This window comes from Durio zibethinus, chromosome 19 (genome assembly GCF_047325235.1).
Source record: "Durio zibethinus cultivar Kanyao isolate XHJ-2024 chromosome 19, ASM4732523v1, whole genome shotgun sequence".
NCBI lineage: Eukaryota > Viridiplantae > Streptophyta > Magnoliopsida > Malvales > Malvaceae > Durio > Durio zibethinus.
Genome location: NC_143180.1, coordinates 18361698 through 18389417, shown reverse-complemented (window position 1 = coordinate 18389417; position 27720 = coordinate 18361698). Strand labels below are relative to the sequence as shown.

Genomic DNA, 27720 nt, shown 5'->3' with positions numbered 1-27720 from the left:
TCACAAGAGTGAAACCAAATTTATCCTTCTTACAACATCTATTTATATCAATCCTATCACATTTAAATAACACAACTTTTATTCTACCAATATAATTCAATTGAATGATGTCTTTTAAAACCCAATAATAGTTAACTTCCCTCTCAATAGGTTGTGTATCTTTTGTACTTGCATAACTCATCATCTTGGTTATTACAATAACCCCACTGTTTTAAGTTTTCAAGTATCTCTCGTGTGCCTTGTTTGAAATCTAAAATTATTAACGATGTAACCAGTATATTTCCTAACAATATTAGTTGGACCATGAGCAAGCCATTTAAGTTGATCTATGATATTTGTATCTCCTTGTTGATCCAAATTGGCAACCTATCCAATTTCATATTTGATTAAAATAATAATCTAACTATAAAAACTTTAATTATATATTCCAAACCATGATGTGTGACTTACATGATCATGAAAACAATTATGAAAAGTTTCACTTTGTAACTTTTGTATCTTATATGGCATACCAAGGAGACTGATTATGCCTCTTAAGAAATTGCTTATGTTTTTTATATGAAAAAAATTCTTAAAAGACTATACAATATACTACAAAAGAAAATTATCAAGTATAATATGCATGTAGATAAGTGATCTTACTTTATAAAAAGAGCAATTTCAACAAAATTAAATAGCACATATCGATATGCTTAAACCAAAGTTACAACATCAAGTACAATTTATAAGACTTTCTACGCTTGTTAACATTAAAAGCTTTACGTTTTAATGTTCCCAATGATCTTCTTACAGTAGAAAGAATGGATATTTCTTCCTCTACAAAGGGATTCTTGTCTTCATTTTGGATGGGTTGATTAAAATAGTTTCCATCCCATTAAAGTATCTTAAACAAAAAGTTATGCATTCATTTGCTAAGTACCCTTCTACAATTGAACTTTTAGGACAAGCTCTACTATGCACTTATGATTTAAGACTAGAAAGAAACCTATATAAATGGAAGTTCAATAAAAAAGATCATTAGCAAACATCCTAATTGAATTTTAAGTAAAAAAATCTATAACACTTTAAGATATATCTCTTAATAGGATACATCCACCGATAAATGACTGGACGAGCAATTTTTGCTTTATTTGCTAAATGGATAACTAAGTGTACCATTATTATGAAAAAAGATGAAGAAAAAATCTTTTCCCTTTCACATAAAATTGATACAGCCCGAGACTCAAGTAATTCAAGCTTATATTCTTCGAGAACTTTATAACAAAGTTCTTTAAAAAAAATACATAAATCAATAAGAACCAAGCATACCTTATCAGGTAAAGACCATCATATTGCTATAGGAAAGAACTCTTGTATTAGGAGATGACAATCATAACTTTTGAGCCCTATTAGCTTCCGTTGGTTAAGTTTCACACAACGTGAGATATTTGAATAGTGTTCATCTGGAGTTTTCATTTCCTGAAGAATCTTTAAAAAAGAATTTTTTTTCAATTAAGCTCATTTGATATGAAGCTTGAGGTAACTATTAGGTGCTAGTGCCAGGACAAGTCTTTGGATGAAAAACACTCCTTATACCCATTTTTACGAGGTTAAGTCGTGCTTTCTAGTTATCCTTTGACTTTTCTTTTTGCCCAATCAATGTACAAAAAATGTTATCACAAACATTTTTTTCTATATGCATCACATCAAGATTGTAACGCAATAGAAAATGTTCCTAATAAGGTAATGTGAAAAAAATATTGTTCTTCTTCCATGGCCTATCTTCATTACCATTTCATTGTTTCAACTATTTCAACACTTCACTTCTGGATGGTAGTGGAAGAACACTTCTAAATTCTTGAGTTTCATCAAATGAGTTTTTATCATTTCGAAACCTATGATTAGGTTGCAATGACCTACAATGGCACATGTAACAATACTTTTTACCATGCTATAACCACTTAGATAAAGTATCAAATCCATAGCAAGGACATGCATACTCTCTCCTAGTACTCCACTTAGACAAATTGGCATATGTGGAAAAGTCGTTAATGGTCTAAATTAATGCTGCACGTAGTTGAAAGTTTTGATTTTTTGAGACATCAAAAGTCTAAACACCAACTTCCCAAAGTTCCTACAATTCTTCTACCAAAGGTTGTAGGTATATATTTATATTACTTTTAGAACCTTTTGGACTAGAAATAAGTAGGGAAAGAATAAAGTTTGGGTATTTCATGCACATACATAGAGGCAAGTTATAAGGTATCAATATAATAGGCTAAGTGCTATGTGTCACACTCATAATTTTAAAAAGGTTAAAGTCATCAGAAGCCAATCCCAAGTGAATATTATGAGGGTTAAAGGAAAACTTAAGATATCTAGAATCTAATTCTTTTCAAGCTAGAGAATCTGTAGGATATCTTACACGTCTATCCTTAGCATGCTTATATTCATGCCAAGTCATCAAAGGAACAATTTTGAAGACATGAATAACCTTTGTAGTCTTAGAATTAAAGGAAACTAATGTAAAATCTTAGTAGCTTTTTTCTTTACTTCTGACACTATATCTTTAGGATCACTTTCTACATTATTCAACCTCTCTTTCCACCTAAAAATGCTACATTTTGAACATATTTCTTCATTTGCCTTATCCTTCCAAAACAATATGCAATCATTGGTACAAGAATAGATTTTTTCATATCCCAAACTTAAGGTAGAAATTATCTTTTTCAATTCTTGATAAGACCCTGGTAATGTATTACACTTTGGCAGAGCAAGTTTTAAAACCTCTAACAATGTATTGAAAGATTTATTTGTCCAATCATTAAAACACTTAATGTAGAACAAATAGATTACAAAGGAAAACTTTGTGAAGTTTTTACAATTTGGATATAGTTTCTCCTCTACATCTTTAAGTAAACTATAAAACCTGTCACTATCAATTTTATCACCATGGTGTTGCTCTCCACTAGTATCTCTAGCTTGTATGTCACCCAGCCAACATTTATAGATCTTTCAGCAATCATATAATGTAATAAATCATGAATGCCAAGACTTTGCACTCTTTCTTTGTCATTAGTTATTTCAGTAGGTAAACATCCATCCAAGACCTCCTCGTGAAATACCCATCGAACATATTTTTTATGAAAATCATGATATATTATGTGATCAAATGTATCTCTCCTACAAACTCTAAATGTATTGACACATTTAATTTAAGGACATCAAATGTTTTCATAGAATGTAAGATGATTTGGCCCAGTAATAAATTTATATTTAATTTAAAAACTTAAATTAAAACAATAGCATTTCATTTAAGCATAAAATAAAATTTGACTATGTAAGCATAATGTAACATTTTCTTTCAGAATAATATTTTAGATTACCTTTATAATTAAACTTATGTATTTTTGGGAGAAGCACAACCAAGATTAGTTTTGGTTGAATAAGTAAGAGAGAGGCAAAGGATAGTAGGAAAAATAACTCATAATTACAAAATGACAAAATTTAGGCAGCTTGTAAAAACTATGTAGAAATGAGGAATTTTTGCAAGGAAAACAAAGTTTTAAAGCTTGAAAATTTAAACAAAAATTTTAGCTACAAAGTTAAAAAGATCAAAAGCAAGGGAAAGTGGGACGAGATAAGCTTCAGGTAAGGTAAAGAAGTTGGGAACAAAATTTTCACTACTTTTATTTTAATAAATTTAGATTTTTTTAAAAGGTTTTCATTCCTAAGACGTGGGAGCATAAGGTAAGAATGGTGGATTATTGAATGTGTTTTTGGCCAGAAAATGGCTTGAATAATCTCTACTTTTATTTTAATAAATTTAGATTTTTTAAAAAGTTTTTCATTCCTAAAACATGAGAGCATAAAGTAAGGATGGTGGATTATTGAAGGTATTTTTAGCCAGAAAATGCCTTGAATAATCTCTAGATAGGGGATTATTCCCTTCAATTTTTATAGGGGATTATTCGATGTATTTTTTACCAAAATTGTCTTCAATAATTCCCTTCATTTTTTAGGCACGGATTAATCAATGTGTTTTAGCTCAAAAAACACCTTGAATAATCCTTTTATAAAAAATTGAATAGGGTTATTGAAGGCATTTTTGACCAAAAACGCCTTTAATAATCCTCTTAGATTTTTTATAAGTAGATTATTAAAGGTATTTTTTTGGTAAAACACCTTTATTGATCATTTTTTGAATTCATTCTTCTATCTTGAACTTTGGAATCCCAAACTACTATTATAGAGAATGATTAAAAGTTGCATTGTAACCAAACAAAAACCCCTAAACCCATTTAGTTTGCCTTTTGATTTTTTCATCTCTCTCGTCAATGCTTATCTTCATCAACCCAATGCCATGCACCTCTTTTTTTATCGGTAGGTATTTATTTTATTTTTTATTTGTATTATTAATAATCTTCGATATGGGTATTTTTTACCGTTCCTTACTATATACATATTTATTTTTTTATTCATTCCACCATCACCTTAGTCGTCTAATCACTTTTCATTGCGTGTATGGTGTTTCTATGTAGTTTGGTTTAAATATTTTAGTTTACTGAATGGTATTATAGAAATTATGTGTATTTTTTCCTCATCATTTGTTTTGTATGAAACTCTTATTTAAGGTGAAAATCACAGTATGGCTTGTACTCGTAAAATATCATTGGTTTGAAGATGTTTTATGTATATTGGTGTAGTAACTATAGTATGATATTGGTTATATTTTATTACGCATTGTGTAAAATTTAGAGAGACAGTTTGATGTATTTCGTATAATTATGATCAAAATCATAGGTATTATGGAATCAAAGAACATACTTATCTTGTTATTGAACATGAAGAAGATACACCTATAGTGAAAAAAAGAAAAACAAGGGGACGAGATAAATAAATTAATGTGACTGACATGAAAATTCACGTTGAATTCAATTAAAGTGGGTAGCCTGTGTCTGATGGAGCTGCCAAGTTGGCTAGTCATATTAGAACGATCATCCATAGTAGCATTTCTATTATGTACCATAATTGGCGATGAGTTTCTGGTGATCTAAAAGATCATATGTGGGAGTCGGTTGTGGTATATTTATTCAATTATTTCATAAAATTTGTTAAATGATCATTTAATTGAAATTCAATGTGTTCATACTAATTATGTTAAATTTTTTAGGAACGGTTCGACATCCCAATTGAGTGTAAAAAGCTTATGTTGCAATCAGCTAGAAAAGCATTCAGAGACTTTAAAAGTAGATTGACAACCCAATATATTTTACCATTCACTAATCATGGTGATGTGTTGGTTGTTCCACCTTCATCATATTTCGATGCTATAAGTTATCAAGATTGGATAATTTTTGCTCGAGATCGGCTATCAAAAGATTTTTTAGTACGCATGCCTATTACAAAAAATTGTTTATAAGATTTTATGTAATATATTTGATATATTAATATGTGATTTACATAATTTTTTTCTTTTCTAGAAAATCAAAGAACAACAAAAAAATATTTGGGCCAAACAAGTATATTACTATCGGATATCGAGAAAAGGGTTATGCAAATGTCAAGTATGAGCTTGTAAGTATTCATACACTTATTTTATACTCATAAATGAATATGTATGAAAGTTCGTTTAATAGATTCTAATTCTTATATTGTTGTAATTTATTAGGAATCAGCTAACTTTGGTACCAAAGTTTTTAGATAGAATTTGTGAAACAAGGACATTTGTGGAAGGATGGATCGGTTGCAAATGAAACAACCAAAGAAATGACTAAAAAGATTGTATGTATAATTGCTCATTATATTTCGTATGATTGGCTTTGTGCTTGTATGCATGACTCTATACTTATATAGATTTATTGTTACGACCCATCTTGTTATTATCTTTCAGGATGATTATGTTACTAAATTTAAATGGGGTGAATTGGCAACCTAATATGTGAAGATCCCTTGTCTTTAGCTTTAGGATCGAAAGAAATACATGGTCAATTTTGTGGGGTTGGTAAATTTATGTTGCCGTTAAAGTTCTTCTGTAATCAACTCAAAACCCTTAAAATGATAAATGCACAATATGAAGCAATCATTGAGCAACAATAGCAAAGACTTGATGACCAAGAGTAATGCCTGAATAAGCAACAATAACAACTCGCAGCTTTGGAAGCGATATTGGCAACAATACAGCCTAGCATGCCAATAGGCCAATCGGATAGCATCTTTTAATTAGGACAAGCTTCTGTTACAATCAGGTAGAAAACCTAACTTTCAGTACCAGCCATGAAGTATAATTTTATTTATTCACTTAATATTTATTTGTTTGTGAATATTTTTATTTGATTTTAATACTTATATTTCATTATATATTGTAGCAGGATGTTAAAACTCAGAGTATGACCTTGCTCAGGCTGCCATTGATGAGTTATCTAATTATTTACTTGATCATTTATCCGAAAAAAACTGTATTACTATTGAGTCAGATGATGGATTATTTGATCAACCATCAATTTTTTACATTGGTGGGGATGAGGTTAAAGAATTTTGTAACCTGTATGAAATATCAACTACTGATATTATTGCTTATATGATGTTAGCTTATAAATTTAAATATACAAGGTCAACATGTATTAATCTACATTATGGTGTATTACTAACTAGTATTTTTTATTGTTATCATGCAACTTCTTATGTAGAGAGATCAATGTGAGACAAATGACCCATAGATTCAGATTCATTAACCCGAATATTATTAGTAAGCAGAGTGGCATAGTCATTTTTTATTCTTGTCATATGACTCAATGCATGAACAAATAGGTTGATTATTGTTTGCTCCCGTATAATGTTGCATAAGTTATATTCAAACAAATAATTATTCCAACCTTACCTGAATATAAGATGATGCTTAATTTGAATATATCATTCTTATTATTTTGCAATCATCATTAGTAACTTATTGTGATTGATACCAATTCTTTTACACCATACTTACTTAATTTTGCTCAACCAACAATGATACCTAACTCTGATATTCAAAATTTTATAAAGAGATATTACATGTTATTATATTATCTTCAATTTCTTCATAGTTACTTTTAATTTTGTATTAAGTAATTTTTTTCTTTTTAATTTAGGGTAATGTCTACAGTTGATAAGAAAGCAAAGATAAAATTGGGTGTTATTATAGGTAAATGTGAAATTTATTCTTTTATGCTAAGTTTATTTAGATAAATATTTCTTAAACCCACTAAATTTATTTTTCAGGTACTTTATCAACTATGATATACTAAATGTGAATATTATGTCATTTGTTTTATGAAGGAGATAGTTTTTATGATTTTATGACCACAGCATTCAAGGTTAGTATTAATTTTATAAAACCGTTATATCTTTAAAAAAAAAGCTAAATTATGTTATCGTTTATTAATATTTACTTCTGAATTTTTTTAGTGAGAGAGTAAAGGAAGCTTCATGATAGATGAACTTGATAAAGTCCATAAAGAGTGGTGTGAGTATGTATTATCATTTGTTAAACCTTGAGGTTGGAGATTGTTGGTTGAGTGTAAATATATTCATTTCATTTGTTATAATGTTTTTAACATGTCATGTTGAATGGATAATTTAAGTTTCTAGATTGAGGTATTGGTTTAATATTATTGGTATATATTTGTTTTATATCAATTGACAGCTTATATGAATGCACATATATTAAGTACAATTATTTGAAAAAAATTATATTTATATGGCAATGTTATTAGTTTTAAATTCGGATTTGTGGTCAATTTATTGAAATACAATAATATTTATAATTTAAATTCCAAAATATAATTCATAATATTACATAGATAAACCAAATATTTTATGTGCATAAACTTACAACTGACTTTCATAAACGCCTTCAATAATCACCTTTTTTTTTTTTAATTATTCAAGGTGTTTTTTTTTTTTTTTTAAAATACCTTGATTAATCCCTTAGAAAAAATTGAATATTTATATGAATATATTTATATGAACATAGAAAAATATTTATATGAATATAAATACTACTATATATGTAGATTATTTATAATTTGACTATTGATCTAAAATGATTTTAAAATTTTATGAAACTATATTAAAATTGAAATATTAATTGAAGGCATTTTATGGCAAAAAAATGCCTTAAATAATCCCCTTCAATTATTTTGATGGGATTACTGAAGGTATTTTAGCCAAAAAAAGCCTTGAATAATCCATTACAAAATATTAAATAAAGTAATTGAAGGCATTTTTAGCAAAAATGTTTTGAATAATCTGTGAATTTTTCAAGGTAATTTTAGCTAAAAATACCTTTTATAATCCCCTCAATAAAATTTTTTGTACAGATTATTAAATGCGCTTTTGGCTGAACATACTTTCAATAATCCCCTCAATAAATTCTTATGATGGATTATTGAAGGTATTTTTGGTCAAAAAGGCCTTCAATAAATCCCTTCCAAATTTTTTCAAAGGATTATTGAAAGCGTTTTTGGCCAAAAATGCCTTTAATAATCCCATCAATAAATTTTTATAAGGGATTATTGAAGGTATTTTTGGTCAAAAATACCTTAAATAATCATTTCCAAAATTTGTTGAGGGGATTATTAAAGGCATTTTTGGATAAAAATACCTTTAATAATCCCCTAAAAAATTTTTGAATGGATTATTGAAAGAGTTTTTGGCCAAAAATGTTTTCAATAATCTCATTCAATTTTTTGTAAGCCAATAGTTTTTTTTAATCATATATTAACGGTTACGTTTATAATCATAAATATATAACATATTTATATTGACAGATAGTCATATACGGTCAAAAAAAGTTTTATTTATACTGATGGTTAAAAAAAGTATTGGTATAAGTATGGTATATTTTAGCCGAAAATGCCTTCAATAATCTATCTTAAAATTTTTTTGAATGGATAATTGAAAGCGTTTTTGACCAAAAAATACCTTTAATAATCCCTTTCAAATTTTTTGTAAGCGAATTTTTTATTTGTTTTAAGTCTATACTAATGGTTACGTTAATAATCGTCAATATGTAACATATTTATACTGACAAATAGTCATATACTATCATAAAAAGTTTATTTTATACTGATGGTTAAATAAAATGTTGGTATAAATATGGTATATTCTAAAGGTATTAAAAATCTATCGGTAAAAGTCTATTTTACTGACAAAATTTAACTATCAGTATAATCAAGCGTCAATAAATAGAAACTATTTTGTAGTGTAATGAAAATATATAATTTGTTTTAATTATATTATTACGTATAAATATATATTAATTTAATATTTTTCAATAATTTTATTAAGTCATTAAGACCTTTTACAAATAAACCATGCTAATTAAGTTATTATTAAAAACATATAGTAATATCTATATATTGAAAAATAATTCTAGTATGATAAAGTTCATAAAATTTTTATTTCATTTCAACCATTCAACCCCCCACCCCAAAATATACATTTTTGCCAACCCTTAATTAATGCCCACCAATTTATCGAACCCACTTACTTTCACCCTTCTAAATTTCCTATGTCATATTTTTTAAAAAAAGATTTGATTTCTTTTTAAGCTTTCACCCACTCACCTGCCTCCGCCCTCACCCCCACAAACCCTCATTCTTCAGCCTTTAATTTAGTGCCTAGTGCCTACATAGTTCAACCTCCATTCGTTAAGAGTCAAGCCTTTATGTTTTTTTTTTTTTTAGTTTTCTTATTCTTGTCTTTCTCACAAAGTCCCAAATCCCAAATCCCAAAATTATAAAGTCGATAAAATCCTCCTTTCTTAACCTTTCCTGATTGAGTTATCTGGCCTTCACCTCCTTTATTCCCCATCAATTTTGACACCCACACAGCCAACAACCTTTTAGCCTCCCAGTCATAGATCACTCATCGAAGATTTTTTTTCCATCAACAATTTGCAATAAGCCAACAATTTTTCAAAAAGGAAAAAGATAATCTTAACTTATTCTTACTTTCAAATTACTTGTTTTTTAATACTTGATCTTGATTGAGGTTGAATTTGAGTGAATTAAGTTGATTTAATTGATTTTTTTCTTTTATTAATAAAAAATGTGGACAAAAAATGAGGATAGTGACAATAACAGACTGTGTATATCAGTATTATTTGTGTATATCAATGTTATGCATGTATATCAGTGTTATTCATGTATATCAGTATTATTTGTATTTATTGATAATATGTTTAAAAAGATTAATTATATACATTTTAATCATATCGTGTTGCATGTAACATATATAACAAAAATGTCATGTTTGTGTTTAGAATTTAAATATATTTTATAATTTATGTTGCACTTGTGTTTTAATAATTCGTGTTATTATATATGTCAAATTTGATATAAAATATAATACGAAAACATGAATTACCATATCTATAAACACATTATGACTTTTCTTTTCATATCTCACTTTTTAAAAAATTTTTTAGGTAAAATTATTTAATTATCTTTCTTTTCTTAATTTTAAAGTTTTCAAATATAAATTTTCTATAAATTATATAATTTATTAGATATACATTATCGAAAATATATATTCAAAAATCTTTAAAAAGTTACATTTAAATTTTAAAAAAATCAATTGAAAAAAAATATCTTATAAAAAATTTTAAAATTTCGAACATATAAATCCAAAAACTTTCACATATTTAAAGGTAAAACTGAATTGTTAAGAAAAAAAAAATTTTATTTAAAAAAAGGTTAAGAGTAAAAATTAAGTGCGAATGGAATCACACTTTTCCAAATTGTATTATCTACCCTCAAAGCAGAACGCGGGAAAAATAATCCTCGTATCAAGGGACAACATTAATACGGCTGACACTCTCTTCCCTGTTCTTTACACTCAATTCTCCGTCCCTCCCCCACCCCCCGCACCCTCAAAAAAAAAAAAAAAAATGGCAAGGAAGAAGAAACGAACCTGGAAGGTACCGAAGATTTTATGGAAAATCTTCAAAAACAAAGCTCGAAGCTTAGCAACCACCATTACTTGCATAATTCCTCCCCCTCCTCAGCCTTTTCCCATTACTTGCTGCTGCGATGGCCGTTCTTGTATTCAATGCTGTGAAGATCCCATGTCTTTTCTCATTCGACCCGATGATCCTTTGGATTACAAGGACCTTCTTAATGACTGCTTTGTTGTCGTTAACAACAATGGTCCTTTCCTTGAGTTTTATCCTGATCGACGTTGGTCTCAAAAACAGGCATGGTTCTGCTTTAAAAATGTCTTTTATTTTTTTTTTAAATGAAGAACCTTTTTAAAGGGTTTTATGGACTACTCATCTGGTTGTTTTTCGTTTTTGGTATCAGATTGTGGGAAGGGTTATTGAGATGATGTCATCTCAAAGACCCAAGTCTTGTAATTTACTTTGCACTGGTTATAACAAGGCAAGTTTTTGTTTTTTTTTTTTTATTTTGATTCTTTTGTTAAAAGTTTTTTTTTTTTTTTTAATTTTTGGTTAGTTGCCTACTTTTCGTGTTGGTGAATTTGCTTTATGTCGTTTGGATGGGAGTTATTTCTTCTCTTGTTTTGGATGGATCGTTAGGAAGAAGGAAGGGGAAAAAGGAGGGAAACCCATTACCTCTTCATTTCCCCCTCCTAGGTCTTCTTGTTTTATTGAGGGAATGGGAGGGAGAGGAGAATCTTTTCGATGATTTATGAGTGTTTTGTCAATCCTACCCATGCTATGTACAGTATAATTTGTCCATGGTAATATTGTAAAACGATGTGATTGATCATTTCCTTCCTTTCCCTTTTTCCTTCCTCTCTGATGCAATAACCAAACAAAGGAACCCTCCCTTTCTCGTATTTAACCTAAACATGTGGTTAAGTGTTAACTTTAATCTTCCCTTGTCAATTGTCATTTCTGTATAGAACATTCTAATTTTGAAGATTAATGACTATATCAACAAAGTAGTTTAAGCCCTTGATTACTTTTATTTTCAATCAAACTACTTTTCCAATGAAGCATTGTAAGCATTAGATAAGTGTTAGTATTCAGAGGGAGGAGACTAGAATAAGTATTTTTGGAAACCATAGAAGCAAATTTGTTTGCCATGAAAGTTGTAATTGCAGTGTTCTTTATCATATATTTATTTGCATTATTGTCTCTCATGAACTTAACTTGTTGCAGTGTTACTAAATCAGTATATAAAATCTTGAATGGAGCATGCTACACTATATGGATTTGGAATATGCTCTTGATATTTTTGCTAAAGGTTTTTCCTTTTTCCTCAATTATTTGTGGCAAACTTTTTTTTTTTGACAAAACAGCTTACAAGATCAAGCCTGATTGTAAAGCTTTTGACTTCATCAGCATGGGATATTCTCCTTGAAAGGGTATGCTGAGCCTCAAAGATTGGTTATCTGTCCGACAAGTATGTCAAATAGTTGTGTTCTTGGTATAATAACATTTTTCTTCTTTACAATTACTGAATATGGCAGGTCGGGGATGAGTGTATGGTTTATCTACTACAGCATGCATCAATATTTGTGCCCCTTTCTCAAAAGAAACACCTTCAAGTTGCAGGTTCTCCTGTCGGTAATTTATGCAAAAAGTCATCAATGAATGAAACAAAATCTCAATCAGGTATTCAATAGTTGAACACATTGTGTGTGCTTGTGAATATAGATAGATTTAACATCATGCTTGTATTTACAACATTAATCTCTGCATTTTTACGAATTCCTTTGTAAAATTTAATTAGGTTTCCTTTAATAAAATAAACCTTATGTGAAGTGGTCCTTGCGGCACCTGTCATATGGATCAATTCATTCTCCCAATCAGAAGCACTATGGGAATCAGAAAGACATTAAGATTTCTTGAGGGATGAATAAAAAATTATTCTAATAGATTAAACGTATCAATGTCAACTTCTTAGCTGGATAAAAGTTGGTGCTTGATGGATGATTGTTAGAATTTATTAAATACTGATTGTATGCTGTACTTTCAATTAGAACAGCATTATGAGGTCCAGAAACACACATGCAATGCTTGAAGAATGAACTTCAAGAATATTCCAATATATCAAACAACAATGTGAAGTCGCCTGCTAAACTGGATAAATATTGTTACTTGATGGAAAGATAAAGTAATGTGATAATTTATTAAAACAATTTTATGCTAATGCTACAGTGTGCACTTTGATTTTATTTCTTAACATTTTTTGATTAATTAGGCATGGCAGAATACTCTGAAACTGTTTCATGATGATACTAACAATTTCCTTCGATAATGCACTACTTTCAAATTTTCTTGCTATAAATAAAACGAATTTGTGATGAAAGTTCCTCAGTCATGCAAGGGATTTGGTTAATATGATCAAAGAGGACTAACTTACACATGTTTGCTTACGATGTCCAGTCTGGTGGGAGATGTTTGGCCCTACCAATGTGCATGGGCATTTTAAAGTGAGTTAATTATGGTCGGATGCATTATGTTCCTCATCTTTCAAGTTTCATGCTTGTAGCTCTAAATTGATTCTATGAGTTGTACCTTTGTCCTGAATAATCCTGGTTCCACATTTTTTATGTCCAAAGTATGTAGGCTTTGATCAATGGAACATGATATATTAGTCAAGATATTGACTTTAGTAGGGACATCAATGGAACAGTGGGTCATGTCCTGCCTAAAATACTGACTTTAGGAGGGACGTCAATGGAACATGATATATTAGTCAAGAGACATTGATCTTGGTCAGTTGGTTCTGGTAGCTCAATCATTTGATAACCAGAGTTTTTTTTTATATCAGTATGAGTCAGACTCAATGGAATTTGATCAATCCTTTTTTTTTTTGTCAGTTACTATCTTTAATAGGTTTATGTTTCTCTGTCTCTGTGTGTGTTATTTTTTGCTGCTCCCATTTTTTTTAAAATCTTTGCAATTAATCTAAAGGGTCTATATAATGGATTGGTTATTGCCTTGTTGCCTATTGGTGTTGGCTTACTTGCAAAATTTTGATTGAACACGGTGACAATGGTCCTTAAATGAGACAAATTCTCAGGAGCTAGAAAGAAAAGGAAACAAACTGGTAATAGCAATTCAGTGTCAAAGAGGCAGCAATGTGGTTCTCTTTCTAGTTGTAACGATTCTTTAAACTCCATTCATTGTGGTGGTTCTGGAAGTGGAGAAGCTGTTGCTAAGTCTGAAGAAGTTTTAAGTAGAGAACTTCAAAGAAGTTCAAGTCAGACTGTAGCAAAGCATAAAACGTTTTTAAGACCATTTACTTGGAAACGCAACAAGAAGCGCAGACAACTGAATATGCCAAAACACAGTGATGAGAACATCTTCAGAATCATTTGTTCTGATAAAAATTGCTTACCTGTGAGTCTCACAAGCCCATCCAACACAAATCAGGTCATTTTCTCCAGTAGTTGCTTGTTCTAATAATTCAATAACTATGTTTTTCTGCTTAATGGTTTGATTAATGCAATTATAGCTGTAAAATCACCCCCATGCTGTGTAGTGTGTACTATGTAAGAGAGATTCATTAATGCTAGTTTATTTTATTTAGAAAATGATCTTAGTGGTTGGATTGAGCATTGTTTTAGATCCTAACATAATTCATAACAAGTTTTTTTAGAGGAAAATGATGTAGCAACTGTTTTAGATCAAGGATTTCAATGGTTTTGCCTTTTCAACTTTCTTAAAAATGATATCAATGGCCTCCAACATCAAAATCAAGGACCCACTTAAACTTGTAAAAAATCACCATGGCATCTATGCTAAAAATAAGTCCGTATTGAGTTTGGTGTCAAATGTTAAGCAACACCAACTCTGTCAAAGAAATTACTAAAACATCATATTAAATCATAATAAATATTTAAAATAAAATATATAAATTAAATTTATTCTTCTCACATGCAACTACATAAAATAACCTATATATTTTATCACATAACTTCTTTCACGTATTTTACCTCTTGGTTTTTTTTCTTTCACCTACATAGATTGTGTGCCAAAATCCAGTTTAATAAAACACCAGAGCAGGTGTAAGCAAAGAAAGGAAGTTTTCTTGTCATTTCTGTTTCGTATCTTTTAGTGCTTGGGTTGATCCAAAGGCATGAGAAGCTTAGAAACAGAAACTGACAAATTTTATGACCTCTTGTTATTGCCTTGATTGACATTTGTATTTTGCCTTCACAGTTTCTTTTCTTTTGTTGTGCAGATGCCAGTGCAATGTTCTTGTTATTTGATGCTAAAAGCTCCCCAAGTAGTCTCTGATTCAAATGAGATTAACAGGCAATCTATGTTCTATAATTTGGAATGTTCCTCATCTGTTCTTCCAAGAGAACGTATCCTTTAATAAATTTTGAGAGGTAGTGAATCTGTCTTTTTCTTTTTCTTCCCCCTTTCAATTTTCTGTAAGGTAGGCATTGTCATACATTTCTAAGGTTATTAAGTAATATTTCTCCTCTTTGGCTTTAAGGAATCTATTGTGTCCCCTTAATATTCTAAAGATGTACTAAATTCCTTAGTGCCTAAATTTTGAAGCTTAAAGTATCTCATGGAGAATATCTTTGGTTTGTCTGATGCAAATGTAAGTGGTCAATCAACGCCATGCTCCCATGATAGAACCTGTTTTCTCATCGGATCTTCTTTCCTGTAAGTTGCATATTACACATTAATCCCTTGCAATGTTCTGTTTATTTTGTGGTTTTACTTAGGGAGTGATTTGGAAGAAGTATTGTTTCCTTTTGTTTTTTGGTATTGTTAAAGTAGGTTACTTGTTGGCTCTCTAATCTCATCTTATTATTACTTGCTATGGAGCATGTATTCACATTGTGCAAATCCTATATGGTAGGCATGTTGGCAACATAATTTATCAACAATGCTAGAAATTGTTCCAATGATATACAAATGGGTCTTTTCACCAGGCATAAGAACTGCAGAAAGGGCTAAGGTAAATGGAATGCTGTCACAGTAGACAGAGATGTTTGAATTTTTTTTTTTTTTAATTTTTTGCTTTCAAACCAGTTTGGCCCTTGTCGATTTGCTCAAAAAAGTTTATGATGATCATTCTATATTTGTACTGTTTAACTTTAAGTTTTAAAATGTTAAACCTATAGGAGTATATTAAATTATGTTAAAAATTGTATTTAGACCATAAATCATGCAGTAAAGCTTTTCTATAGTATGTTTTTTGTATTTTTGGTTCACCAGGTATCACTCATTTCTTAAGTTGCTGAAGATGCTCATACACAGAAGTAAACGTTGCAAGCATTTAAAATTGTTGGAGAAGTATTGTCCTCTACCGTCCTTGGATCAAAAGGCTATGGGAAATTCAAGCACAATAGTTGAGGTTAGCATTGGTTGTGAAATTCATATAAGGTGTTTGAAGCTGCAAGAGCCATCATCTGAAATGGTTAGGCGTATGTTTTGCCAGTATTCGCCTTAACTTTATTGGTGGTTATGTTGGATGATTGTGCAAATTTCTGAATTTGATGGTGGTTGTACTAATTTTAGATGAATTTGCAAACATCCCGTGTTGGTGGTAGTACGATAATTTGCTTTTCTCTTTTTCTAAATTTAAGTCCAAGAATGCAAGCAAGATGCTTCTAAAAAGTTGACTGCTAATTTCTTTTTCAGAGCAACATGTTGGACAAAAGAGTGTTCAAGCATACTCATAGTGTTGGTGCCAAAGAATACAGCAAAACTCTGGACACTGATAGTAAACAGCTTGAGTCAACCAGGTTTTATTGCTTAAAAAGTCAGGTATAGGCATTTATATGGTCTGTTTGTAGAAGTATCGTTCCTCCAGATTTGCTAGGAACTCCTTCTAACTGGAGAATGCTAAGGAGCAATATTTTCAAATTTATTCGGTTGCGAAGATTTGAGAAGTTCTCTGTAAAGCAATGCTTGTATCAGTTAAAACCCTCAGATTTCCCCTTTTTATCAAATAACCATAATGGTCAGGTGCCAAAGAATGGCACAGAGCTGAAGAAATTCAGTGAAGCAAGTTGTAGCATACATGATATTAAACATAAACTGTTTGTCAACTGGATTTTCTGGTTCTTTTCATCTCTAGTGGTGCCATTGGTGCAAGCCAACTTCTATGTCACTGAAAGTGAGCATGGGAAACAAGATGTTTTTTATTATCGCAAGCTAGTTTGGGAGAAGTTGACAGACCATGCCATTACTTGATTGAAAGATCAAAGCTATCTTGAATTGGATGAGGCAGCTGTTAGAGCTATAATAGACAAAAGACCATTTGGTTTCTCAAGGCTGAGGCTTTGTCCAAAACAAAGTGGAGTTAGAATGCTGGCAAATCTTAAAGCATCCTCAAGAATGCTGAACGGATCCTCAAAATATAAATGTTCTTGGATGCTTAAAAATTCAAAAGCACATTCTAGAAAAGTTAAGTCCAAGTGTTTTAAGTCTGTGAACTCTGTACTTCGTGGTGCACATGCAGTTCTAAAAGGTTTGCTGTTGAAAGAACCAGAGAAGCTAGGGTCATCAGTGTTTGATTATAATAATGTCTACAGAAAGTTATGTCCTTTTGTAACCACTCTAAAGCATGCATCGACAACTATGCCTGGTGTATTTGTTGTAGTTGCTGATGTTTCGAAGGCATTTGATTCAATCGATCAGGATAAGCTGCTTAGCATAATGGAGGAAGTCATAGTGAAAGATCAATATAACTTACAGCAGATCCGTCAAGTTGCATGTTCAAACAAATGTTTGTGGGATCATGAGAATCTCATATTGATGGATGAAAGTGTCAACACGGGTTTTTCAAACTTAATGTCTTCTGCCCCTTATCGCTCATTGCCTGGCATTCTTGTTAATGAGGTATCTTTTTTGTGTTGTTCTTTGATGGGAACATTTATATTTTATTGTTGTTGAATCTTTTCCATTTTGTTCTACTGGGTTAGATCTCAGTAAATTGAAAAGAGAAAAGATTCATGCTGTCTGCTGTCCATTTTCGCTCACTGGTTTCTTTTTTAATCTTTGATTATTATTATCAACTTTTTTTTTTTTTTTAATAATATGTCTGCTTTTTTGCACTTTTATAGTTGCTGCACTTGCCAGTTGCAGATATAGTGCGATATGTTTCGTTTTACTAAGCAAATTTTCCTACTGGTGAAGATCAACCTTTATTATTATTTTCTTTTCTGCATGTAGTTGCTGCTTTGGCTGATGCGAAAAGCTTCCTGGTTATCTTTTTCTTATAAATTTATTTCACTCTAAATGCATGTAAAATTCTTTTTCTTTTTTTCTTTTCTTTCCGGTTCATGGTTTTTAGTTTTGCTTATGGCAAAGCTAACTCTGTCTGTGCCACTTTGGCAAGAATAAGAGTAATCCTTGTGCAAATGTATTACTAATTTTAAAAGGGGTATATAACATGGTATCAATTACCAATTTATCATTAGTGGCCTGAGAAGATATCATGAAATTATATTAACTTGCTTTTGGTACAAAGGGCTTCTAGGTGGAGAAGCAGTTTTGGAAAGAAATGAGATACTTACGGTTTACTCTCTTTTTTCTTCAAAGAAGGAAATGGGAAAAAAGAGATCAATAGATAAATATATGGTTATGAGGCATACACTGCCAAGCTAGGGCTAAAACCTTGACTAGAACAAGCATGGCTATGCCAGAAGTCTTGCCTGCTATGGCATACAAGCTTTTCCTCGGAGAAAAAGTAGACAACCTTGGTCTTGCCTCTGAATGTAATGTTTTCCTTCATCATTTTTCCATTAATTATGTTTCACATAAAAAAGAAAAGTAGTTCAAGCAGCAAGGTATTGAGATAGAATTGGAGGTAGACCTGGGTTTTAAATTGTATGAAATAACTGAATTACTTTTTTAAAGCATTAAGGACATGAAAATCTGTTGGAAAAGTTAGAACTTGGTATACTATGCAGACTGTATGTAGGGGCAGATTATCTAGGTAGAAAAATTGTATGGTTTAGGGACTTATTTTATCAATTTTGTATTTTATGGGCTCAACCACAAATTAATATTAGGAATGGTTAAATGGTGCAATTCTACATTGATTAAGTTTGTGGTTGTGGCTTTATATCTCAGTCTAGCCCTTTCAGCTATTATCCATTGATTTTATGTAATATAATGTGTATGGAGACAAAATTTCTTTGTTGTCTCATTTTCTTTTTTGTTTACATGGTCTGTTTTAGTAATTACTCTTGGGCTTACACATCAGGATTCTTAAATGGCGTGATTTCACATCAGTTAAGTTTGAGATATGTTGTGGCCTTATTTTTTAGTTTGGCCTCTCTACTTACCGCCAATTAGTTTGGATAGATGCTTAATGGAGTTATTGATTAGGTCACCTTTCATTAATAGATTTTCATTATTTACCATGTATTCAGGTTTAGAAAGTAGCTCAAATATACCTACCTTAGTTCAGTTTGCAGTAGCTTTTGATGAATGGGGAATGATAAGCTTATCAATGAAACCAAAAAAAAAAAAAAAAAAAAAAAAGGAAAGAGCGATTTCCTCTCTGTTCAGTGTTAATTCTCCTCGGTTCTGTGATTTTTTGCTATTCTCCCCATTTACTAATTCTCTGTTTCTCATCTGCTGTCCTCCCTCTCTATGCAGTTAGGTCGTTAAACTCCTCGATACCTAAATTAGCACATTATATCTTTCTTGGATGATTAGGACATACATTCTTTTTACCTGGAGAAGGCCAAAAAAATGCTGCTTGAAAACAGTCTATTGCCCTTACAACTATGGTTTCCTTGACAATTATCTATATTATTACTTCTAGAGACCCTAATGAACCTCTTTGAATGATGCTCTACAAGGTGCCTTATAGTTGATGCATCAATGATTATAAGGGTATCTTCCCCTCTCTCCCTCCTTAATTTCATTTATGCCATGTTTGCTGAACCTTTTTGGCAGTGAAATCTCTCTTATCACTCACCGACATCAATGGGGAAATATTTTCAATCTTCCTACGTAAGGGAATAATCTAGGAGGGTGGCTAAAACTGATCAAGAACAAAGAATGCCAACAAATAATGATTAAATTCTTGCATATATATATTATATTTGAGAAAGCTTAGCCTGACCCCCCTTTTTTGTGCTGGGACTTGTGTTTGAAAAATGTTTCAGGGATGCAGCAGGCATCTTTTGAAGAAAGAGCTGTTTTCTAACCTGTACGAGCTTGTAAAGAGAAATGTGCTTCGATTGGATAAGAAGCTTTACTTGCAGGGGAGGGGGATACCTCAAGGAAGTGTACCATCCACTCTGCTTTGCTCATTGTATTATGGGCATATGCAAAAGCATGTGATCTTTCCATATCTTGAAAAAATTTGTGAACCTGCTGTTGATTGATGCACAAGATGTATTTTTTCTGATTCCTCAGATGCTCAGAATTCCAGTGAGGATGCCATTATCTTTCCCCCTACCTATTTGCTTCTAAGGTTTATTGATGATTTGCTTTTCATCTCAACTTCCAAAGAGCAGGCTAGTGGTTTTTTGTCCATTTTGTGTCAAGGATTTCCAGATTACAACTGCCACATGAATGAGGAAAAATTCTGTCTAAATTTTGATATTGAACATCAATCTTGTGTTTTATCAAATAGGGTTTATGTGGTTGATGATGGTACCTCATTTCTTCGATGGAGTGGTTTGCTGATAAACTCTAGCTCTTTAGAAATTCAGGGTGATTATTCAAGGTTAGTTTCTTTTATGGTTTTCATCATTATTTTATTTTTTTACATTGGATTTTAATTTGCATTTGTAGTGTCCTTGTTAACAGGTATTTAGATAACCACTTAAGTTCCACTCTTACAATCCGATGGAAGGGTAGACCGGGTAATTATCTAAAGAGGAAGCTGTGTGACTTTGTGAGACCTAGGTGCCATCCCATATTCTTTGATTTAAATATCAATTCCGCCTCTGTGGTCAGATTGAACATCTATCAAGCTTTTTTGTTGTGTGCAATGAAGTTCCACTGTTATGTCTCTGAATTATCAGATATTTTCCGACCTCTTATGAGATATTGTTTGAAATTCATTGAAAGATCCTTCAGGTATGGATTCACATCTTCGTCACTTGCAATTGTCTGGTGCATTAACAGATGATCCACTTCAACTCAGTTTTATTCCGTTTCCGGATGTTTGCTGCCCTAATTACTACTTGACTTCTCTATAAAAATCTTAAATGTATTTAAATCTCAGTTCCACAACCCTCAGTATCTTCTAACTCTATTTTTCTTTTTTTTTTTGTCAATTATGCTGCCATATTTAGGTACATGTACAGGTTGATAGAGAAAAGAATGAGTTCAATTTGTCCGAGTACCGGCTTGTGTCCCATTCTTAAATTGATGAAGGAAGAAGTTGTATGGCTTGGATTAAATGCCTACATTGAGGTGTTGAAGAGAAAACAGTCAAGGCATAGAGCATTGCTGTGTATGCTAAGGTCCAAGTATTTTGCTCATAGAATAACAGGGAATGAATCATCTGAGTTAAGATATGCAGTTGAAAGATCACATTCGTCTTCCTTGTGGAAAATAGAGTATTAGATTCTTGAGTTTGGCATGATGGAATGGGATATTAATGCTCCTGCATTTGTTTCTCAAATTGCCTTGATGTTTTTGTATTACATTTGAAGGATTGTGTTCAAGTTTGATCATTTATTTGAAGAATAGAATGTCAAGTGTTTTGCAAAATCAGTTGATTCTTAGTTATAATCTTCTGTTATTACAATAGATTTCATGGAATGTTGGTTCTCTTGACTTCATTATTGTTGTTGTTACTGCTGCCGTCGAATTTAAAGGTCAAATTTTTTATGCTTATTAAAAAAGAATAGCCTTTTTTTTTTTTTTTTTATGTTTTGAAGATTTGAAAGTTAAAAATTGTAAAGGACGTAAGGAAGAGTGACCTTTCAATACCCTTTAGTTTGTTTTTACTTCCCAATAATAGCCTGCAGTTTTTCCAAACAACCACAACATTTTATTTATCAAGTATTTTAATTAACCAAAATCTAAGAAACATAAATTATCTATTTAAAAATTAAATAATTTGAAAAAACAAACAAATAAAACCATGAAACTAAGGTTCATGGAAAAAAGGTCAATTTCATTTTCATTTAAAAAGGCATTCCAACATAAAAAAATACTTTCAAATTATTTTAAAATATTTCAAACAAAAAATAATTTTATTTTTTGATTTTCATTTATTTTTATGTTTTAAAGTTTGAATTTTATTTTTAGCTTTTATTATTATTCTACTATATTTTTTTTTATAAAAAAAGATCTTTTCTTTTATGGAAAACAAAAGAAGCAAAGAAATAAAAAAAAAAAACGTAAAGACAAAAAAATCTTTTCAAATAAGTTTTTAAAAAAGTTCTTTCAAACAAAAAAATACTTTCAATAAAAAATTTTTTTTTCAAATAAAAATCCTTACAAAATAAATTCATGAATTCCACCAAATTATTAGAGAGTTTTCATGGGTTTAATTTTTAAAATGGATTCCATCAAATTATTGAAAAATTTCATAAATCAGTTTTCAAGAAAAATTAATAAACAAAAAAAAAATTTATCTTATAAACTATTAGAGGATTGCTTTAAAGTAAATCATACCAAACTATTGAGAGATTTACTTTTTTTGAATAAAATGTTTTAATGAATTTGATGACAGAGCTTCTTCATAATGGGAAACTAATCTCTATGAATACTCTTGAGGCGAGAAAATTATCTTAAATTACTATCAAACTATTAGGATAATTTTAAGACTGATTTTTAATATTAAATTAATTTGGTAAATTATGATCAAGGCTTGGATGATTTGAAATCAAATTGGTACCATCATTTGGATAAGCATTGTAGGGGTGCTACAATCTTCTCCATGTGTAATCGACTTTCGAACCTAACATCTATTTTCACATATCAAAATATGTTTCAAGTGACCAATCACACATAAAAAAAAAAGATTGGTGGCGACTCCTTTAATCCATGTCTAGTGGTAGGTCCATGGATCTATACTTTTTGACAGTTTAGCGACTCCACTGGAGACATTGAAAATCAAGCCAGTAAATAATTTCTTATTATCTAAGCCTTGCTTAATAAGTTTGAAATTATTTTATTCCCTTTTATTGCTTATATCTACTTTATTATTTATTTTCCTTTTCATTGTGTATACCTACTTATTTTCATTGCTTATATTTGCCTAATTATCTATTTATTGTATATATCTGTCATTCATTTGCATGTGCATAACATAAGCCTTCCATCTAGGGTATTACCCCTAGGAAGGAGTGAAGTACCTATACACTCATGAGATTTCATGTCTCCACATGGGCTTATGAAACACTCCCACTCAGATTGAACCCTTTTTCTCTTGAAGCCTCTGATGGGTTAGGATTTGTATGCCTTACTAGTTTATGATGGACCATGATGTAAGGAACAATTTAGGAACCTTTTAGAATTAACCCAAACCGTATATAGTTAACTTTAAGAGCCTAACCATAGATAGATCTATGTCCTTCCACTCTTTATAGTTAAACCAAATCTAGGGTCATGATGTTATTTTACTTGCTTTGTAGTGTTTATTCTTTTTTTTTTTATTTGAGATGACTTACCAATTCTCTTGTCTTTTTTTATTTCTTTTCTTTTTATGCATATTCATAAACATACATGTAGATTACATATTATTCTTACTAACCCTTTTTATGTATGCATGCATTCATGCGTCATTGCATTCATTCTCATGCATAATTTGATAGATCCATAAACATCATTCTAAATTTACACCATAATTATGGGAAATCGAGGTTCAAGGATAGATCAACATCAATATTACACTTGAGCTAGAGCTTGGAAAATGGAGCAAGATAATGTAGATTGGCTTGAAAGAATAAAAAGGCTTAGGAGATACTTGAAGGAAAATTGAGCAAAATCCTAAAGGCTCTAGAAAAAAGAAATAGAGGAAAAGTAACAGAAAAAAACATCTTACATAAAGATACTGAGCCACTATATCCTCCAGGTTTTGGTCCACATCAGACTTAGACCACTTTAAGCTTTCATTAACAACAGACCACGTTTCCAAATTTCAATTAAGAGAATGTTTAGAGCTATACCAATCTTGTCTTCACTAAAAAAGCAGATGAGCCAATCTAAATTCCCAAAATGGATAAGATTAAAGAGAAAGAAAAGTTGCAAATGATTGTACCCTTAGAAGACTCTAAGACCAATCAAGTCATAAGTATAATTGAGGAAAGATTATGGTCTATAGAAGGCATTGATTATGGATGTTGCCAACCTTTGCCTAGTTTTAGATGTTATGATTCCTCCAAAATTTAAGGTACCAAAATTTAAAAAAATGGCAGTACCAAGTGCCCCATTATACATATCACAATGTATTGTTGTAAGATGACAGCATATGCCAACAATGAAAAACTAATAATGCATATATTCCAGGATAGCTTAACTAGGGTTGCTATAAGGTGGTATGTCCAGTTAGATAGGACTCGTATTAAGTCATTGAAAGATTAACTCGATCCTTTATCAACCAATATCGTCACATCATATACATGACTCTTGATCACTTTCATTACAAGATGTGAAAAAAAAAAGCATATGAGTTTTTCAAAGATATGCTCAAAGGTGGTTAGATGTTATCATTTAGGTCCAGCCTTCCCTAACAGAGAAAAAAACAACAGTGCTATTTGTAAGCACTCTAAAGTCGCCCTACTATGAGAATATGATAGGGAATGCGACTAAGAATTTTGTCAACATAGTGATTTCAGGGAAGATCATTGAAAATGCAATCAAGAACAACAAATTAGAAGAATGAGAGTCTTATACTAAAAAGATACTAAAGAAATAAGAAAATGAGATTCAAGCTGTGACTTTTAACAGGTAGCAATTCAGAAACTACCTTCAATCAATCTATACCACATATTATTCTCTTACAAGTCATGTTTCTACTGTACTCCACTAGTCAACTCCAAGACCCTCTTATCCATTCCTTTTTAGGCCCTCCATTCATCTCACTACCCCAACGAATGGTGCATAAGAATTATAGAATAAGGAAAAGCCTACATTAACCCTATCCTTATGAGCTATACCAAACTATAACAAGAGCTTTACAAGAACCACTTGATTGCCCCTATTCCTACAAAACAACTTGAACCTTCATATCCCAAATGGTTTGACTCTATTACTCACTGTGACTATCATTTTGGGATGGCAAGACATTCCACTGAAAATTGTATCCTTTGAAACATATGGTGCAAAGTCTAATTAAAGGAGGGTTGATAAATTTTGATACCAATGAAAACATGGTATCCAATGTCAGTAATAACCTATTGCCCAATCATCTAAGGGCATAATTTTGAAAGGTTGATGGGAATTGCCTATCATCTTAGATCTTTTAAAAATGTGGATCTTCTTTTATATACTTTGATTTCATCTTATTTTTCATTATTTTAATAAAGTGACATGCTTGATGCATTTTCATGATATTTCTTCTTTTTTTACGAATTCTTATCATTTACTTTTACCATCTCATACCTTTTTTCTTTACCCATTTTTTTTAAATAATGAATGTTCATATAGTTATAATGATAGTTCAAGATTTGACTTTAAAAACACCATTCAAGATGTTTTGATTGATAAATTTGAGATTGTTAAGATTGCTGAATTAAAGGATAAATCTGGAGAAGAATTTCAAAAGTGATGCAATATATGATCATTGTATTGTTCACAAGTCTGCTTTTAGTCAATGAATTATCTTTGTTGAGATTATTCATCTTTGAAATGAGAAATGGCCATATTTCTTCTATCCTTCCAAAAAAAGAGAGAAAAAATCATCCCTTGCTACCCTATTTAAGCCTTTTAAATTTTTTTTTAAGGAACGCTAACCGAAGATCACCTCCATACTGGAAGTAAAGTTTGAAAAATTTGTTCATCCTTAAGGGCAAAGCTTTTTTGTGATTGTGTTTTTCTAACAAATGAAAATATGAAAAAAAAATTAAGGGGGCAAAATGCCAATGTGGTACACAAAAAAAAAAGAAAAAAGAAATTGATAGGGCAAAATATCAATGTGCTCTACCCAAAAAAAAGAAGCAAAAAGAAAAAAAAGAAGAAAAAGAAAATTGATGGGGCAAAATGTCAAAGTGTCTCACATGAAGAAATGATCATTGATTTGATTATCCTTTAAACGTAATTTAAGCCCATTTTATCCCTTTTTTTGGCACGTTTTACGTTAGCCTATGTTATGTCCCTTAAAAGTCTATTTTGATCAAATGTGAATACTTAATTTAGAGAATCATTGTCATTGGATTGTGTGAAGTTTTGATCAAAGTGTCATTAATGAATAAAGGGGAAAAAATGAAAGAATGAGAAAAAAGTGTGCAAAAAAAAAGTAAATAAAAAAATTACAAGAAAAAAAAGAGATGCCAAAAGAAAAAAAAAAGAGAAAAATGAGGAAAAAGAGAGACTTAGACTGAAAACCAAAAAGGGTGGTTTAAGTAAAAATGAAAACTTGAAAAAAAAAAAACTTCATGTGAAGATTCTAGGAATGAGAATGATGATTGGCTCAAAGATTGAAGATATTAATGGAATGCGTTTTTTAAAGATGATCCTGAGTTTGAGTTCAAAATTGTTTGAGCAATCATTATTTTAGATGTTAATGTTTTATTTGAATAAATCACAGCATGTTGCTTTTGTTCACCCTTAAGTTGTTCTTGACCCTACCTTTTGTTCTTCCAATAATGAAGATCCCTTTTTCTTACCCTTCACTAAATGAACATTTCTCAAATGAACCAAAAAAATGTATCATGTCTGTCACTGATTTAAATGATGACAAATAAATGAATGACATTTTTCATAAAGAGTTTTTCATTTTTGAAAGAAACACAAAATGAGATAAATGAAAAAAACAGGAGAAAATGATTTACATTGGGTTAAGCAAAGGTGATCCTATGAAGAACCTAGTGATAGATTGATTAACACAACTTGTGAATTATGACCAGATGAAAAAATGACATGAATTAGTTGACAAAATTTCCTTTGAATACTAATAAGCTAAGAAAGACTAATGGTGTTGAGAATCTTGTCACCACAATGAAAATTTCATGACATCAACACTACATACATTACATTTGCATCTCATATAGGACATGCATTGTTGCAATATCATCATCACTCATTTTGATCTTAGTTCAGTCTAGATTATTTCTTATGACTCGTGGTTTCATCCTAGTCATTCATTTTTGTCCTTGACTCAATTTTGGTCATTTTCAGGCTTACGACATTGTCCCAATCATTCGATCTTGACTTAAGTCAAATCATTTTTAACTCGTGGCATCATCCCGGCCATTCATCTTTAACCTTACTCGATCTTAGTTACTTTATCTTTTTGACTCTCTCAATTTTGTTATGAAATCTTTGTGAATAAAAAACCTTTACGAAACTTGGAGTATTGTGAATCTTTCTTTCTTGTGAACCTAAAAATCTTTGCAAATCTTGCATCTTATGAATCTTTCTTTGTTGTGAACCTAAAAATCCTTGTGAATCTTGCATCTTTACGAATCTAAACCTTTGTGAAACTTGAAATCTTATGAATCTTTCTTTCCTGCAAACCTTGCACCTTTGTGAAACTTGGAATTTTGCAAATCTTTCTTTCCTGCGAATCTTGTAACTTTGTGAAACTTAAAATTTTGCAAATCTTTCTCTCCTGTGAATCTAAAAGTCTTTGTGAAACTTGAAATCTTGTGAATCTTTCTTTCTTGCAAATCTGA

The 27720-nt window shown here is 30.8% G+C and overlaps 1 pseudogene across 1 annotated transcript; it reads left to right on the top strand.

Moving 5' to 3' along the window:
- The first annotated feature begins 10816 nt into the window (after positions 1–10816).
- Positions 10817–21685, top strand: LOC149513477 (telomerase reverse transcriptase-like; annotated as a pseudogene). Its single transcript, XR_016330437.1, has 14 exons — positions 10817–11215; positions 11322–11399; positions 12286–12351; positions 12457–12601; positions 14016–14368; positions 15180–15306; positions 15679–15695; positions 15816–15934; positions 16175–16383; positions 16478–16485; positions 16601–17803; positions 20086–20651; positions 20735–21007; positions 21226–21685. The product of XR_016330437.1 is annotated as a telomerase reverse transcriptase-like (transcript).
- The last annotated feature ends 6035 nt before the right edge of the window (positions 21686–27720 follow it).